We start from the raw sequence: 16,380 nt of genomic DNA, 5'->3' as shown, positions 1-16,380 counted from the left end.
ATTTCTGCAGGTAATTATCCCCTTATGCACATAAAAAAACCTTTTATAAAAAACATACCTGCATAAAAGGGTGTGCGCTATCCATAAGGAACATGCTTTGATGCTGAGCATGTGCATGGATGGTGGAGTCTGGGAAGAGCATAGGTGAAGCATACGAGTAAACCCCTGCATTATAAAACATTACATTACATTAATAATAATAACAGCTTATATACCACAATACCGTGAAGTTCTATGCGGTTTACAAAGATTAAGCAAAGGTACAAATTGATTGACTTTAAGAGGGGAGGAAGAAAGAGGGTTAATAGGACAGGAAATCCATTTTTGAGGAGAGAGTGATCAATTTATTCTGCCAATACCTTTCGGTTGTAGGCAGATTACAAAAGAATTGGTCTGGGCATACCCAGTGAGATTACAAGTGAATTAGAAGATTACAAAATAGATAATTAGAAGAAGCATTAGGGACCGTGGATATTTTGAGAAGGTTATTTTGACTTGACAAATTTCCTGAATAACTTGGTTTTTAATTCTCTTGAAGGTTTTGTAGTTAGTTGTTGTAATCAGTAAGTTGAAGATGTGGTGGTCTAGTTTCGCTGTTCACTTTTAGGCTTGGAAGGCCTAAGTAATTGTGCCTCAAAGAAAGTTTTGAGTTTTCAAGTTTTATTTAAAATTTGATATACTGCTTAAAAACGTTGTCTAAGCAGTGTGTACAAAGCTAGAATATAAAATATTAAAATCTATTGGGGGTCAAAACTAAGATGTAAACAATACAAATGCTGTGGTGCAGGCAGTAGTCATTTTGAAATTAGACTACTGCAATGCCTTTTATCTTGGGATTACGACCATACATAGTAACATAGTAACATACAATGCAAAGCTGTGCAGATGATTCAAAACGCTGCTGCATGGGTGATTTGTGGTCTGAGAAAGTTCGACCATATAATTCCGTAGTTAAAAAAAACTTCATCAGCTGCCTGTACGATCACGTATTGTTTTCAAGGCAATAGTGTTAGTGTTTAAGGTCATCCAACAAGAGATTCCATTTTATTTGTCACAGGCTATGGCACCTTATAGGCCACTCAGAGCATTGTGATCTGAGGGGGCAGTATGGTTATCGCTTACAGGTTTTTCAGCAGCGCACTATGAGAGTACTAGGTCCTCCACTATCTCTTTCATGGGAGTGACGCTGTGGAATAAGTTGACTGGACCACTAAGAGCTCTTGTAGATTTTCAGAAGTTTAAGAAACTTCTGAAAACTACATTATTTGTAGAAGCATTTCAATAAATGTTTTTTTCCAGGATTATGAATTTTTCTGCACTGATACGCTGTCAAGTGCTGTAAAATAAGGCTGATATGAAGGTCCTGTTATTTGTATAATATGTGTTGTATGTCTTTTATTTGATTTGATTGTCTTTTGTTATAGGCGGTTAAGAAATCTTTTAAATAAATAAATACAAGTGGAAAAGGGGGGAAGAATACATTTTGTAATAGGATAGAAATACATTTTGTAAAAGGCTAGCACAATGGGGAGGGATGGGGGGAATATGCTCTTCCTTCGTTGATTATCTGTCTCTAATGGAAGTTACAGATCGTAGTCATCCTTAAAAATGTTTTTAGATTTGTTTTAAATTTCTCGGTGTGGGTCTCTTTGCGTAGATACAGTGGGAGAGAGTTCCAAAGCACACTTTTGGCCAGTAACATCAGTATATCAGAGAGAAAGTAGACACGGTCTGTGTCTGTGTATGGCCGTTTGGTGGGGGATGGGCTGGGGAGGGCTTCAGTGGCTGGGAGGGTGTAGATGGGCTGGAGTAGGTTTTAACAGAGATTTCGGCAGTTGGAACCCAAGCACAGTACAGGGTAAAGCTGTGAAATAGCTTTACCCAGAAATAGCTAAGAAGAAAAAATTAAAAAAATTTAAATTGAATCAGGTTGGGCAGACTGGATGGACCATTCGGGTCTTTATCTGCCGTCATCTACTATGTTACTATCCACTTTTCTTTTTAAAATAGGCATAAAATAAACTTAAAACTTTATTTATTAGAAAATGTTGCAGCCCGCACTATTTTACTATTTCTAGCTGGAGTACAATAAAACATTACACAAATGAAAACCGATAAAGATAACTGAAAGCAACACATATAAATATACGTACAACAGAACCTAAAACAAAAATCACAAAATCACCCTCAAAGTGTGCTGTTTACAGAGTATTAGCCACTGGATCACCGTTTAATGCTGTCAGCTCATCGCTTAATGCCTACGAAAAACCGCAGGACAAAAATGCTCTCCGCCTGTCTCTCCCCCCCCAACTTTATTGCAGGGGGTGGGAGGGGAGGGGGGGAGATCAGCAGAAAAATTTGCCAAATTATTCAGAGCTATAACCAAGCAGCAGGTTGCCTAGTAACACGATCAGATCTCTGTTGACTGTACATTTTCCCTTGAAAATTACCTACATTGAAAAGGTTGGTGACCCTGTGGAACGTCAAACTATTAACTGTAGAAACGCATTTAAAGTACTCTTATCCACTGGTTCCGTATGATTATCATACAGTACATTCTGTTCCACCCAGGCAAACATGAATCATTAATATATTCACGGGGCCTGCAGCTCACTGTTAAGAAACACAATCGCTCCATCCTGAGCAATGAAAATCTGTTAATGTGGAACAGACGGGGAGTCTTCTGTGCCTGCGATCCGGCTTTGTTATTACATGGCAGGGGACACCCTTTCCTATTTGACAAGGCTCTTCATTTGTTCGAAAGGAGGGACAAGGGTTTCCACCGTGTTGTCAAAGCCAGAGCCCTTTGCCAGGGGTTTCTAATTAGAAGTTGGACCAAAATCCCTCACTTTCAGCAGCATGAAAGAGACAGAGATGAGTGCCGGGAGGATGGTCTTGGACCATCTCCATGGTCGAACATTGGAAGAAACAGAGCTGAAAGATGATGCAAGGAGCTGCATGTTTCGATGTTTGAATTTGTCCTGCTGTTGTTCAATCACCTACGTGTTGGGTTTTTGGGGGGGTTTTTGGTACGGTCTGCAAAAATAAAGGTCAACAGTGATATTGAAGGGACCATGATTTTCTTAAACCAGTTTGCGACATCTTTTGGCACGCATGCACGCGCCCTTCTCTCTGGTCTCAATAAATTAATCTCTATCCTCCTGTACGAGTATCTACCCTTGACCTTAATTACCTCATATTTCCTTTGATCTCTAATGCCCTGCCACCTCTCAGAAAACCTTACCTCTTTACTCACTAATCCCTCCCCAGCAAACATTCAGGCCCAGATGCACTAAAGCCAGCAATCACCGTTAAACCTGTTATAACAGCTCTTGCGATGATCGTATTTGTCGACCCGATGCAGAAAATGGCTCATTGCCTGGTTTTCTGCACAATCGCTCGTTCTCCGATCCGACCATGCAAATAAGTTTAGTAATATTAAAATGCCATGTAAACTAGTAGAGTGATTGATGCTCTAACATGGCTTCCCGATGCACTGAAAAAGTGATTGCTTTTCGCAATCTGAAAAAAAGCTTACCTGTCTAACCTTTTTTTTTTAAAAATGGGCACAGATGCACTCCATATTACACATGTACATTATCTGTCCCATTAGAAAAAGTTAAAAAGCACCGCACCCCCCCCCCCCCTCGGTGCCAGCGACAACGGCAGAAGGAATGCTCATTTCCATCTGCCATGATGAAAAGAAAATTGGCAGGAGGGTTGCCCACTCCCTCCTGCCATGGTGACTTCTCCTCCCCCCCCCCCCCACTGCAGCGAAACGTCACCAAATGTTGCTTGTCTGGGCGGTTGTATCCTTACACACACAGACACTCGTAACATTGACAGACTCTTGCATATGTGACGTACATGCCATCTATTCTAGTGTAAACTGATGAAGGAAATTTTTAAAAATAAAGTAAACTTCTGGAATCTCTTCAGGGCACACCCAGAATCTCTTCGGAACGCACCACTGTGCCATGGCCCACGGTTTGAGAGACACTGGTTTAACACAAAACTTACAATTTTGTTAACAGCATAACAATAGCAAAATGAGCAGATATAAACATAAATACAATCAACTGAATAAACTTGGAAAATGGCAATTTGGAACATAATAACAGGACTGACTTAGAATCCAAAATATACTCATTAAACTGCACTGCAGAACAGTCCCAGAGCAGATTTCCAGCGTTGGTGAGAGAAAAAAAACTTAGCTGCCGTGTCTTATGAATCAACCCTCTTATGCACAGGCCAGTACAATCCAAATGATGTCGTAATAGAGAGGAAGAGGAGTGATGATCACTCATTTCTCATTCCGCTTTATACATTTATTCATATCAACCCAAGAACTCACTCCAGACGTTGCTGTAGCAGAAGCCTAGGTGTCAATCAAATCAGCAGCAGCCAATCAGACTTATTTAACTGAGACTTGTTAACAGAAAAGCTTATAAGTCAATTCAAAGCGATTTTCTATACCGTTCTCCCAGGGGGATCTCAGAACAGCTTAAGTTTCTCAAGTTTATTTATTTTTGATATACCGTCTATCAAAATACATGTCTAGACAGGGTACATTATAAAAACAGTTAAAATAAGTAAATAAAAACAATAATTTATCAAATATTAAAAATACTGGACAAATTCAGATTAACATACATGAAACGGAAGGAAAGTAGGGGAGGGAGAGGTTGTTTAAAATATGTCGAAGTAAAATTAATTAAAAAGGACGGTAAGTGAGGAGTGATATAGACATTAAGGGGGAATCACTTCAAAAGAAATATTAGATGTTTCAAAGCTACACGTGAGTCAGGGAATTAAAAGGCAGAGGCTGATGCTAAAGAGTAAAAGCATCTTTAAAGAGGAAAGCTTTAAGTTTGGTTTTGAATTTTCCGAGTGAGTTCTCTAATCGAATGTCTAGTGGAAGGGCATTCCACAGAGAGGAGGTGGTAACTGAAAAGATGGATTTGAGAGTAGTGTCGTAAAACAATTCCCGTACTGACGATATAGAGAGTAAATTTTGATTCTTTGATTGGAGGGCCCTTGATGATGAGTAAGGGATCAAAAGTTTATCTATGAATGCCGGTTGGTTAGAGTTTTTGGTTTTAAAAGTGAGGAGGAGTATTTTACAGGAAAGACGATGAGTAACAGGTAGCCAATGTGCTTTACGGAGGAGAGGGGTGACATGGTCAAATTTTATGCATGTTAGATTAATTTAACAGCAGTGTTTTGCAAAAGTTGTATTACATGTATTTGTGCAGGTATCAGTGGCCTAGTAAGGGGTAACAACTTTGTGTTCCTCGCGACCGTGTCAGCACTCCCACTGACATCACTTCTGGGTGCTGCGTATAGGAAGTGATGTCAGAGGGAGAGCTGCTGGGGTCACGAGGAACAACTGGAGGTATGGGGGAAGGGAAGTGGGTGTGTGCATGGCAGGGGGGATCGGGGAAGGAGCAGAGGGTGGAGACGAGGGCAGGGGACTGCCACTGTTTTCCCTGTCTGTCCTGGTGGGCTCACAAAAATTGCTTTAATTAACACGATTAAAAAGGAAAAAGTAAACCGGGTTTTTGGACCAATGATGACGTTCACAGCCCCATTAAAGTTTTATGCGCTTAGCATTTCTAACGCTTAGGGTTCCTTTTACAAAGGCGCGCTAGTGGTTTAAAGCACACAATAGCGCGCGGTAAACCGCCGGATGTGGTAGCCACTACCGCCTCCTCTTGAGCAGGCGGTAGTTTTGGGCCAGCGCGGGGGTTAGCGCGTGATGAAAAGTCGCACGCGTTAACCCCGCTAGCGCGCGCCTTTGTAAAAGGAGCCCTTAGGCGCTTAAGGTCTTGCCTCAGATACCTTTTAGACATAATTAATAACAGAAGCATTAACAACAGATACTATCATATTCGTCACTTTCTTGCTGTATGGTGACTTTTGGATTATCGATCACCGTGTCATTCTCTATTTCAGAATCCAGTTTAAATGTGCAAGTGGAGTGTTTAAAATTCTATATGGAATCGTTTTGCCTTTGGTCTCCATTTCCTTTAACTCTTTACGAACTATGAGATCAAGAAAAACTTGGCTTTTCCTTCATTTAAGGGACTAAAGATTCCTTTATACATACTAGAGAATGACACGGTGACAAAATTCATCACCGTTCCCATCCCCGCGGATAACCGCGGGAAACCATCTTCATGTCATTCTTTAAGGAGAGAGGGAAGAATCAGAGTATGAATGGCCACAACCACTGACCCGCAGGCTTTGCTTTGAAGAATGCTGGTGTAGAAGGACTGAGGTTGAAACAGACACTACAGAATGACAGTCTCTGGTATCCAGAGCAGAGATTGTGATGTCATAATGCCTCATTCCACCAGTGCCTAAGAGCCAATCACATCAGTGATGTCACAATGGCTTCATTATCCTTGGCTCACATAAGAATCAGAGTATGAATGGCCACAACCACTGACCCTCAAGCTTTGCTTTGAAGAATGCTGGTGTAGAAGGACTGAGGTTGAAACAGACACTACAGAATGACAGTCTCTGGTATCCAGAGCAGAGATTGTGATGTCATAATGCCTCATTCCACCAGTGCCTAAGAGCCAATCACATCAGTGATGTCACAATGGCTTCATTATCCTTGGCTCACATAAGAATCAGAGTATGAATGGCCACAACCACTGACCCGCAGGCTTTGCTTTGAAGAATGCTGGTGTAGAAGGACCGAGGTTGAAATAGACACTAGAAAATGACATGGGATTATTTCCCGCGGTTATCCGCGGGGATGGGGATGGTGATGAATTTTGTCACCGTGTCATTCTATAATACATACCTTCACTTCAGTCTGGAATGAGCTTCCCGTAGAGATCAGATCGATTTCTTCTCTTTATACTCTTAGAAAATCTCTAAAAACAATACTTTTTCCAAAAACATTGTAGAAATAGTTCTACTAGAAAATTTTGGATTGTACTTCATTTCCCATTAACTGATTTTTAGTGTGGGCTATTTTTCTCACTTTGCCTATGGGGTCCTTTTACTAAGGCGTGCTAAACGATTTAGTGCGTGCTTAATGCGAAGGCGCTCATTATATTCTATGGGCACCTTAGCATTTAGTGCACACTAATCCCCTCTTTTACTGAGGCGTGCTAAACGCTAACGCATCAATCAAGAAGGGTATTACTACCAGAACGAAAGAAGTTATCCTTCCGTTGTATCGGGCGATGGTGCGTCCGCATCTGGAGTACTGCGTCCAATATTGGTCGCCGTACCTTAGGAAGGATATGGCGTTACTCGAGAGGGTTCAGAGGAGAGCGACACGTCTGATAAAAGGGATGGAAAACCTTTCATACGCTGAGAGACTGGAGAAACTGGGTCTCTTTTCCCTGGAGAAGAGGAGACTTAGAGGGGATATGATAGAGACTTACAAGATCATGAAGGGCATAGAGAGAGTAGAGAGGGACAGAAAGAGAGAGAGAAAGGGAGACAGAGAGAAATATTGAGAGAGAGAGAGAAAGAAAGAAAGAGAGAGAGAGAGGGAGAGAGAGAAAGAGAGATAGATAGATAGAGAAAGATTGGAGGAACTGGGACTCTTTTCCCTGGAGAAGAGGAGACTTAGAGGGGATATGATAGAGACTTACAAGATCATGAAGGGCATAGAGAGAGTAGAGAGGGACAGATTCTTCAAACTTTCGAATAATAAAAGAACAAGAGGGCATTCGGAAAAGTTGAAAGGGGACAGATTCAAAACAAATGCTAGGAAGTTCTTCTTTACCCAACGTGTGGTTGACACCTGGAATGCGCTTCCAGAGGACGTAATAGGGCAGAGCACGGTACTGGGGTTTAAGAAAGAATTGGACAACTTCCTGCTGGAAAAGGGAATAGAGGGGTATAGATAGAGGATTACTGCACAGGTCCTGGACCTGTTGGGCCGCCGCATGAGTGGACTGCTGGGCACAATGGACCTCAGGTCTGACCCAGTGGAGGCATTGCTTATGTTCTTATGTAATAGAATATAATGGATGCATTAGCGTTAGCGTGCGCTAAATCGGCTAGCGCACCTTAGTAAGACGGAGGTCAGAGAAGCATCGGATGAACACAGAGGATCTAGAATCAGAAAATAATAGTAAATATTGAACTAAGGCCAGTACTGGGCAGACTTGCACAGTCTGTGTCTGTATATGGCCGTTTGGGGGAGGATGGGCAGGGGAGGGCTTCAATGGCTGGGAGGGTGTAGATGGGCTGGAGTCGGTTTTGACGGAGATTTTGGCAGTTGGAGTCCAAGCACAGTACCGGGTAGAGCTTTGGATTCTTGCCCAGAAATAGCCAAGAAGAAAAATTTAAAAAAATTTAAATTGAATCAGGTTGGGCAGACTGGATGGACCATTCGGGTCTTTATCTGCCGTCATCTAATATGTTACTAAATCAATTAGTGTGCACTAAATTAGCTAGTGCGCCTTAGTAAAAGGACCCCTAAATCAATTAGCATATGCTAAATCGGTTAGCGCACCTTAGGGCTCCTTTTACTAAGGTGCATTAGCGTTTTTAGCGAACGCACAAAATTACTGTGTGCTACACCGCACGGTACGCTTCTAGAATAACGCCAGCTCAATGTTGGCGTTAAGGTCTAGCGCGCGATATTCCGCATGTTAAGGCCCTAATGCACCTTAGTAAAAGGGCCCCTATGTTCTTTATTATTTATGTAAACCAAGACAAGCTTCTTTTAAAGAGGATGTCCCATTATAGAAACTAAAGGATTAGATTGGATTGGGAATGGATCCCAGTGCCAAATACTGTTCTAGTAGCCAGCTCGAAGCACCATTTATAAATAGCGCTAAGTGCTTATTTTTATTAGTGCCAATTTTTCAGCGCTCTATGCAGAATTCAGTCCTATAAGCTGTCTCTTCGTTTTCAACCAGCAGCACGCAAAGCAGCTAAATCTAGTACTTTTTTGCATTTACTGTATTTAGTTCTCTGTCCTTTCTCACTAAACCCTACATGAGAAAATGAAGCTCTTTCAGGAGTGCTTGGCAAGATCCGCTATTCTTCCTTCCAGTAGCAGTAATTAAAAGGGCTGTTGACATTTATAGACTGGTGACAGATTGGTTCAGAGATCTTCCCTCTTTCACAGACCCAGAAACCTGTCGCGCAGCACTTGAGAGCCCTGAAGAAGTGGAGCTGGGCCATGTTGGACTCTGGCATTGGAAGAAAGGGAAATTATACATGGATGGACGTGAGTAATGGTAAATATTCTCATCAAAGAACTGGGGGAGGGGAGGGGGGAAGGCTCCCCTAGAAAGGTTGAGATGGGAACTCAGACTTCAACAACACAGCAATAAGCTTGACCGGTCTTTTTTCAAAGGGGTTGTAATAAAATCTGAAAACTCACTGTGGAACCGAGGTTTTGGGACATGAATTGTAGTGGGTTTTCTGTAGTGATCTGGGGGTCACTGAATTCAAAACACCTTAATTTTTCGGTATAACCTTCTTTGGCAAAAGAGCATTATAATGCAAAAATGAACATTTTCACTATATTTTCTAATGCTTGGAGTAAATGTTATAACAATCTCTGAAATATTAAAACAGTTTGCTTCAAATTAGATTTTTAAGCTAAAGTATTCATTTTAATAATTAAATTATTATGGGTGAGGAGGCGGAGCTGGAATATGCAGTTCTCTGTCGGCCTAGAGCATCATCAGCAATTTTCAAGCTTCATCAGCACAGCTGATATTAAATCGTCGATTTTGTAGCAGGGTTTTGCTTCTTAGTTAAATATTTTTGATTTGCTCAAAAACTATATATGATAGGAGAAAACTGAGGCTATTTTCATACACAGGAGGTCAAATTCTATAAAGAAAACCGCATTTTCTTCTTGTCCCAGAAAAAAAAGTTAAAATTTGATGGGCAGTGAAATCAGAGTACCCTTTGGACCTGTGTTTAAACCAGCTCTGAACCTTCCCTCCGTCAGTTTCGTTTTCAGAGCATCCACAACGGGTGTGCATGAGAAATATTGAACTAGATTAACAGCTAAGATAAAAGGAAGAGGGGGAGATGCGTTATGGTTTTATATCTTAATTATTATATTGTCTTAAACCCTGCGACTTCATTGGTCCCTCACTGAACTAGCCAAACGAAGCAGTTAGTTACATGAGAACAGAATGATTATACAATGGGAGATAGGTTCATAAAAGGGTATAGATAGAAGAATAGTGAGGATTGAAAGGTTTTAGTCAAAGGATCACTTACAGGTCATGGACCTAATGGGCTGCTGCGAGAGCGGACTGCTGGGCGCGATGGACCTCTGGTCTGACCCAGCGGAGGCAACTTCTTATGTTTACTACAACACATGAAGCACTAAAGCACTCATAAGGCGGGAAATGTACCTTCTGCAAAATATTTTAACGCTTTTTGCAGTACTTTGCGTCACAGAGGGCATTAATCATGCATTCTTAAATTTTTTACGTTTTTGGGTGAGGGTGTAGCATGGGCGTGGATTCGGCGTTTAAACTTCAACCAGCTAGTGTGCTCCGATTCAGCTTGTACTACCTTACCAAGTGCTCCCGCGTTAATTTTTATGAAATGAGGTGCTTTAATGTGAACATTAATAATAATAATAATAATAATAATAACTTTATTTTTGTATACCGCAGTACCAGAATAGTTCAAAGCGGTTTAAATGACGAGACTGTACATCGACAGCGGAGTTACAAATAAGTCAATCAATCAATATAAAAAATGGAAAAAATGCTGAAAATCCTGCGACATTGGAAATGTGCTCAACTAGGCGGTGATGGGATCTCATGGAAGAATTGGATGCAGGCAGGTATTTGAACATTAGAAGATGTTATGTCTAAAGGGAGGCTGCTTGATTTTTCACGACTGCAACAGTCATTTGGAATTTTAAAATCTCAAAATTATAGGTGGTTGCAGTTGAAGCAGGCCATTCAGAGTGGGTTTCCTGATTGGAAAAACTTAAAATCTTATTACAGCTTGCAGATCTTATGCTTCCAGACAGATTTATTAGGACATCAGGCCGCCCGGTGGTATAAATTAATTTCTGAATAAGAAACCAAAAAATAGTCTTAAGAGACATTTGGAGCATCGAGATAAAACAGTATATTTCTGCATCTTGATGGCCACAAATTTGGATTTGGAGGTTGAAATGTACAGCGTCAGCATCTATGAGACAAACTTAGTTTTTCTTGTTGCATAGGATTTTTTGGATCCTAGTTTGTTTGCAAAAGTTCTAAATCTAATAGATGCTGGCATTGTCAGGTTAATATAGGGAGTTTGGATCATTTGTTGTATTATTGTCCATTGATACTTAATTTTTGGAAGTCGATATGGGAACAAATTAATGTTGTACTTGGGTCATCGATACCACTAATTTATGGAGCTATAATTTGTGGTACTTTATTACATGTTAAACCTTCTTTGGATCGTTATAAAAGCCGATTTTTCTTAATAATGACGGGAGTAGCCATTCAAATGATAACACGCAATTGGAAATGTTATGATCGACTTAACTATACTTTCTGGTGGGCAAACTTGTGTTCTAGTTATAAATATGAATGAACGCTGAAATTTTAGCTTATAGTAAAGTATTTAACATGGTGTGGAGCTCATTGGCATCATTTATTGAGTCACAATAAATGCCACTTACCTTTTCTTTTTCTCTGACCTCCTTACACATCCAGGGTGGGAGGGAGGGTAGTGGGAAATGTATTATTGTTTATTATTCCTATTTTATTTATTGTATGGAAATTATAAATGTATATCTACTTTTATTAGTTAAAGGGGGAGGGGGAGAAAATGAGTGTTTTTGAATTATTTGCATATTTAAAGTGCGTTTCTTGATTTGTTTATGTTTAAATTCATTGTATTGCACTATTTATATTTTAAAATTAATAAAGATTTACAAAAAAAAAAAAAAAAAAGAAAGAAATGTGCTCAAATCATGGGAAAATTCCACATTCAGATTCACCAAGCCTATTTTCTAATGTGCCTTAAGTTAAGAGTCCCCAGGATTGGCTGTGGAACTTTGTATCACAAAATCTCATAATGGTAGATGTTAGCAAATCATCTGAAACCCCATTTTGCAGGTTCAGTTTAGAGCACAATACAAGCAGGGAAAATAACCAGATATCCGCTAACCTCTCTCTCCCCTTTTCAAACTTTTCAGAATTCTGCTGCACACCTCGTATTCCGCCACTGTTGTTACCTAGGGTTACCATATGACTCCAGAAAAAGGAGGACGGATTGAGACATCCGGATTTTACATTAATTGAAAGCTGACACAACAATGAAAAAAGCAAGACAGGCTGTTTTGATGCATGCCATTTCAAAATGAAACCAACAAACAAAAAAGGTACCAGTGAAATTCATTGTTTGTTTTGCTTTTCATTTTAAGCATATGCTTTTATAAAACTGTGTTTGTGCACCAAGTAGAATAAATAAAGCAAAAATCCCTGAAATGAAGCAGAAAACAAACAAACCTATGTGCATATGGCACACAGCGAGCTCCGAGGGCACAAAGAATGCTGGCAGAGTGAGCGTCTGCAAAAGAGAGCTGAACACATTAGCCCAGGGATGGGCAACCTTTATGCACAGAGGGCCACATAAATGTCAAGTCACAACATTATGCAATGTCAGAACTGTAAATGCCCAGAGCCTCATACATAGGGTTGCCCTAAACCCGCCCAGTTTTGCCCATCCCTGCCCTGTAATGCCTTAATCCCGCCCCCAGTCCCACACTAGCCCTGCCCCCCACTGCCTGCCCTTGTCAGGCAGGAAGTCTGTGCATGCGTGGATGCCACAGGATGACATCACATGCTTGTGTGCATGACATCATCGCATATGCGGATTTCCTCCCAGCCTAACACGATTTGAGGAGGTTTTTCAAAACCCAAAGTGCTGGGTTTTGAAAAGTCATCCGGACTCAAAAGGGAAATGCGGACGTCTGGTAACAACTCACGGATAGGGCTACCAGACGTCCAGGAAAACCCGGACATGTTCTTTTTTCAGAGGATTGTCCGGGCACCCAGACAGCTTTCCAAAACCCTGCATTTGTCTGGGTTTTGGAAAGCCCCAACAACCTCCGGCTGCATCTGGAGGGCATCTGAGCATGAGCGGATGACATCACGCATATCCGTGCATACCCTAGGCCCTCCAGATGCGGCCAGAGCTTGTCGGGGAAGAAGAGAAGAGGTTTGTGGGGGGAGAGGCTGGAGGCTGAACTGGGAGGGGCTGGAGCAGAACAGGGCAGAGCCGAAGGTGGAACAGGGTGGGGCCATATGTCCAGATTTTTGTGGCCCCAAAAATGGTAGACCTGTAATAAATAAATAAGTAAAAATTTAATTAAAAGCAGTGGAAATAAACTGCTAGAGCTGGAAATATTTGCAAAAGACAGTATTTAAAATCACCAAAACTCTGGTTAATGATGTTTTATGTGTATAAATTTTTTGGTTTGTTACAACAAATAACAACTAAGGCAATTAAACAGATTCAAATAAAATACATCAAGCTAAAAAATAATCTTATCAAGTCCACATTATTATGGGGGGCTGATTGTCCAAAAAAGCAAAGAAAAAACCAAAAGCAAACAATATACCATAATCTCCTAAATCAGGCAAATAAACATTCTATTTTCACTCGATCTCAACCTCTGTTTATAAATGAACTGGATCAACAAAAATATATCTAATAGTTTGATATGTCACTAAACACTTACATGGGAACTTAAGAAAAAATAAAGCTCCCACAGCCAAGACACGAGTCTTGAGTTGCAGGAACTGCTTTCTCCTGTATTGCGTTTGTTTAGAGACGTCTGGAAAAATATTTATCTTTTGACCACAAAATAAGACATTTTTATTTATACAATATAATTTGAGAATGGCTTGTTTTTCTATTTCAGTCCTAAAGGTGACCAACAATGTTGCTCTTTTGGCTATAAAATCTTTTGATGACTCTAGGAATTGAGAAATATTTAAACTATCGGGTGACACTAATTGATCTTTCCCCCCCCCCCCCTCTTCTGAAACCATTTTGGAACCAATAGGTATATAGTAAAGATTATCTGCAGAAAAAGTTTCTAACTGAGTATAACAAAGTATATCCTTCAAATACATTTTTAGTAATTCCAAAGGAGAAAGATAATGAGACATAGGAAAATTCAGAAATCTGAGGTTCCTAGATCTCATAGCATTTTCCATCTGTAAGTGTAATAAAGTATTATCCTTCACATGAGATGCAGCACAGGATTGCATTACAGAGACAGATGCTTCTACTTTGTCCAATTTCTTTTCCATCACAGCCAATTGAGAATCATGCTCAGCCACCTTATTTGTTATTTCAGATGAAAATTGACAAAGCTTTACTAAACTGCCCTATAATGAGTTCTCAATTCTATTCACTACAGTCCAGACGTCTTGAAGTGTAACAGTTTTACTGCCCAACTCAGGCCTAGTGATAGGTCCTGTAGGCATTGAAACAGGAGACACAGAAACAAATTGTTTTTCCAATAAAGAATTTTTGTGGTCACGCTCAAAACATTGTGGAGAAGTTGAGTCCGAACTGGATGTGGAAACGGAATCATCCTTCTCTAATAAAGATAAGACGGGTTGAGGTGGAGGCGTGGGTTCGCCAGATGAGAGAGAGGCAGATTGGGATTGTAAATCAATCTTACCTTCAAAGGATGTTCCAGAAACTGGGCATAAGTGGCGATCCATTGGTCCTATTATGTTAGAAGAAGGAATAATCTTAGCCTTCCCATTGCCCATACTTTCTCCCAGCTGCTCCTCGCTCCTCCTGGCTCTGAAGGGGCGTGTCCTGACCCTTTGGCCACGCAACCTCGGGCACGTGTCCGTTGGCTGCTTTCAGTGGCTCACTCGGGTTTTAATCCTGGAAGGGAGGACCTCCCGTCCCGATTGGCAGATGCCAGGTGGTGGCTGCAGGGGTGCCTGACTGAGGTGAGGAAACACCGGCAGGCTCAGTCAGCCCTCCATTTCAACACTATTTTCTAAAACCCATTTTGATTTTTTCCAGCTCCAGTGTTTTGTACTTGATCATGTAGAACAAGATAAACGGGGAGGGAACAGACTGGAGCAACGATGGATTTATGAGCTTGATTCTGTAATACCCAAAGGTTTAAACATGTGTATAGATTGGTATTATTTCTACTAAATGTGAGGTTTGTAACGCATATAGCCTCTGAGAATGAGATTAAATGAACCGCGCTTCTAAGAAGACCAATCCAGGATTGCCTGAGCTGAGCTAGCCAATCAGTGAAGAGTAGCCGACGTCCTCTATGTGATTGACGTGGAGTAGATTGATTGGCGAAGCTCTCATTAAATTAAGAGAAACCACTACATTGACAGGACGCTGGCATGAGTAAGAAAGCAAGCAACGCAGTGAGTACTACGGTTTCAAATACCTATTTATAGACCAAGACATTATATAGAGAAACATAAAACGATTGCATATGCTTTTTTTACAGACGTATGTGGGGAAGTAAAAGTGGATAAAGCCCTGAAGAAACGGTTGTATACCGTGAAACGTTGGCTAACATATTGTATCACTGATACCTACATAATAATAAATTATGCTAGTGATCTCAGTCCTGCTAGAGTAGTGGTAATAGCACATTCTCTCCAGAAGTTTTTTTGCCGATGATGTGGGTGGAGGAGGTTTGAGTTTCAATGCTCTACCATAATAATACCTGAGGCTTTTTCTTCTGTTGAGATAGTGCTCTTAAATTTACAAGTGGAACATTTATTCCTACTTATTTATATGTACAGTATGTGCACAAATAGCTCCCAATTTTAGATTCCCTGTTACAGAATGAGGGAGAAAGCATAAATTAATCTTTAAACACCATCAAGAGCAAATAAATTGTCAATAACAGTGTTTACAGTTCTGTATCTGTGTGATGGACAACATTGAGATTTTTTAAAAGGTTCTTCTGAGCTGATTGTTGAACCTTTAACAGGCTGGCCTGTCCGATTCTGTGAGAGCAAGACAGAGCCAGAGAGAACCTGATGCAGGAGATCATTGCTAAAAAAAAAAAGCAAAAAAATCTAAACCATGGCAGTATTCCCAAGGGCCATAAAGAGTGAAGTCATCAGGTCTTTGAACAGCTGTGAAGGTAAATGCCATTAACAAATATACAGTATTTTGATAGTCTCGTTCACAGACTGGGCAGAAAAACAGCCCAATGACAGATTCAAATTGCTAGTAAGAATAATGGCACGGAAGTGGAAATAAAACCCACTCAACGTATCTCTGGCATCTCTGAAAATACCTTCAATACTGTAATAAATATGTTAACATGAGAAAGAATAAGAAGCTCCTGGAAAACACAGAGAACGAGGACGGCAATGAACTACTGATGTCTGAGCGATCCTT

This window comes from Geotrypetes seraphini, chromosome 9 (genome assembly GCF_902459505.1).
Source record: "Geotrypetes seraphini chromosome 9, aGeoSer1.1, whole genome shotgun sequence".
In the NCBI taxonomy this organism is placed as follows: domain Eukaryota; kingdom Metazoa; phylum Chordata; class Amphibia; order Gymnophiona; family Dermophiidae; genus Geotrypetes; species Geotrypetes seraphini.
Note: the sequence above shows the minus strand (reverse complement) of the source record.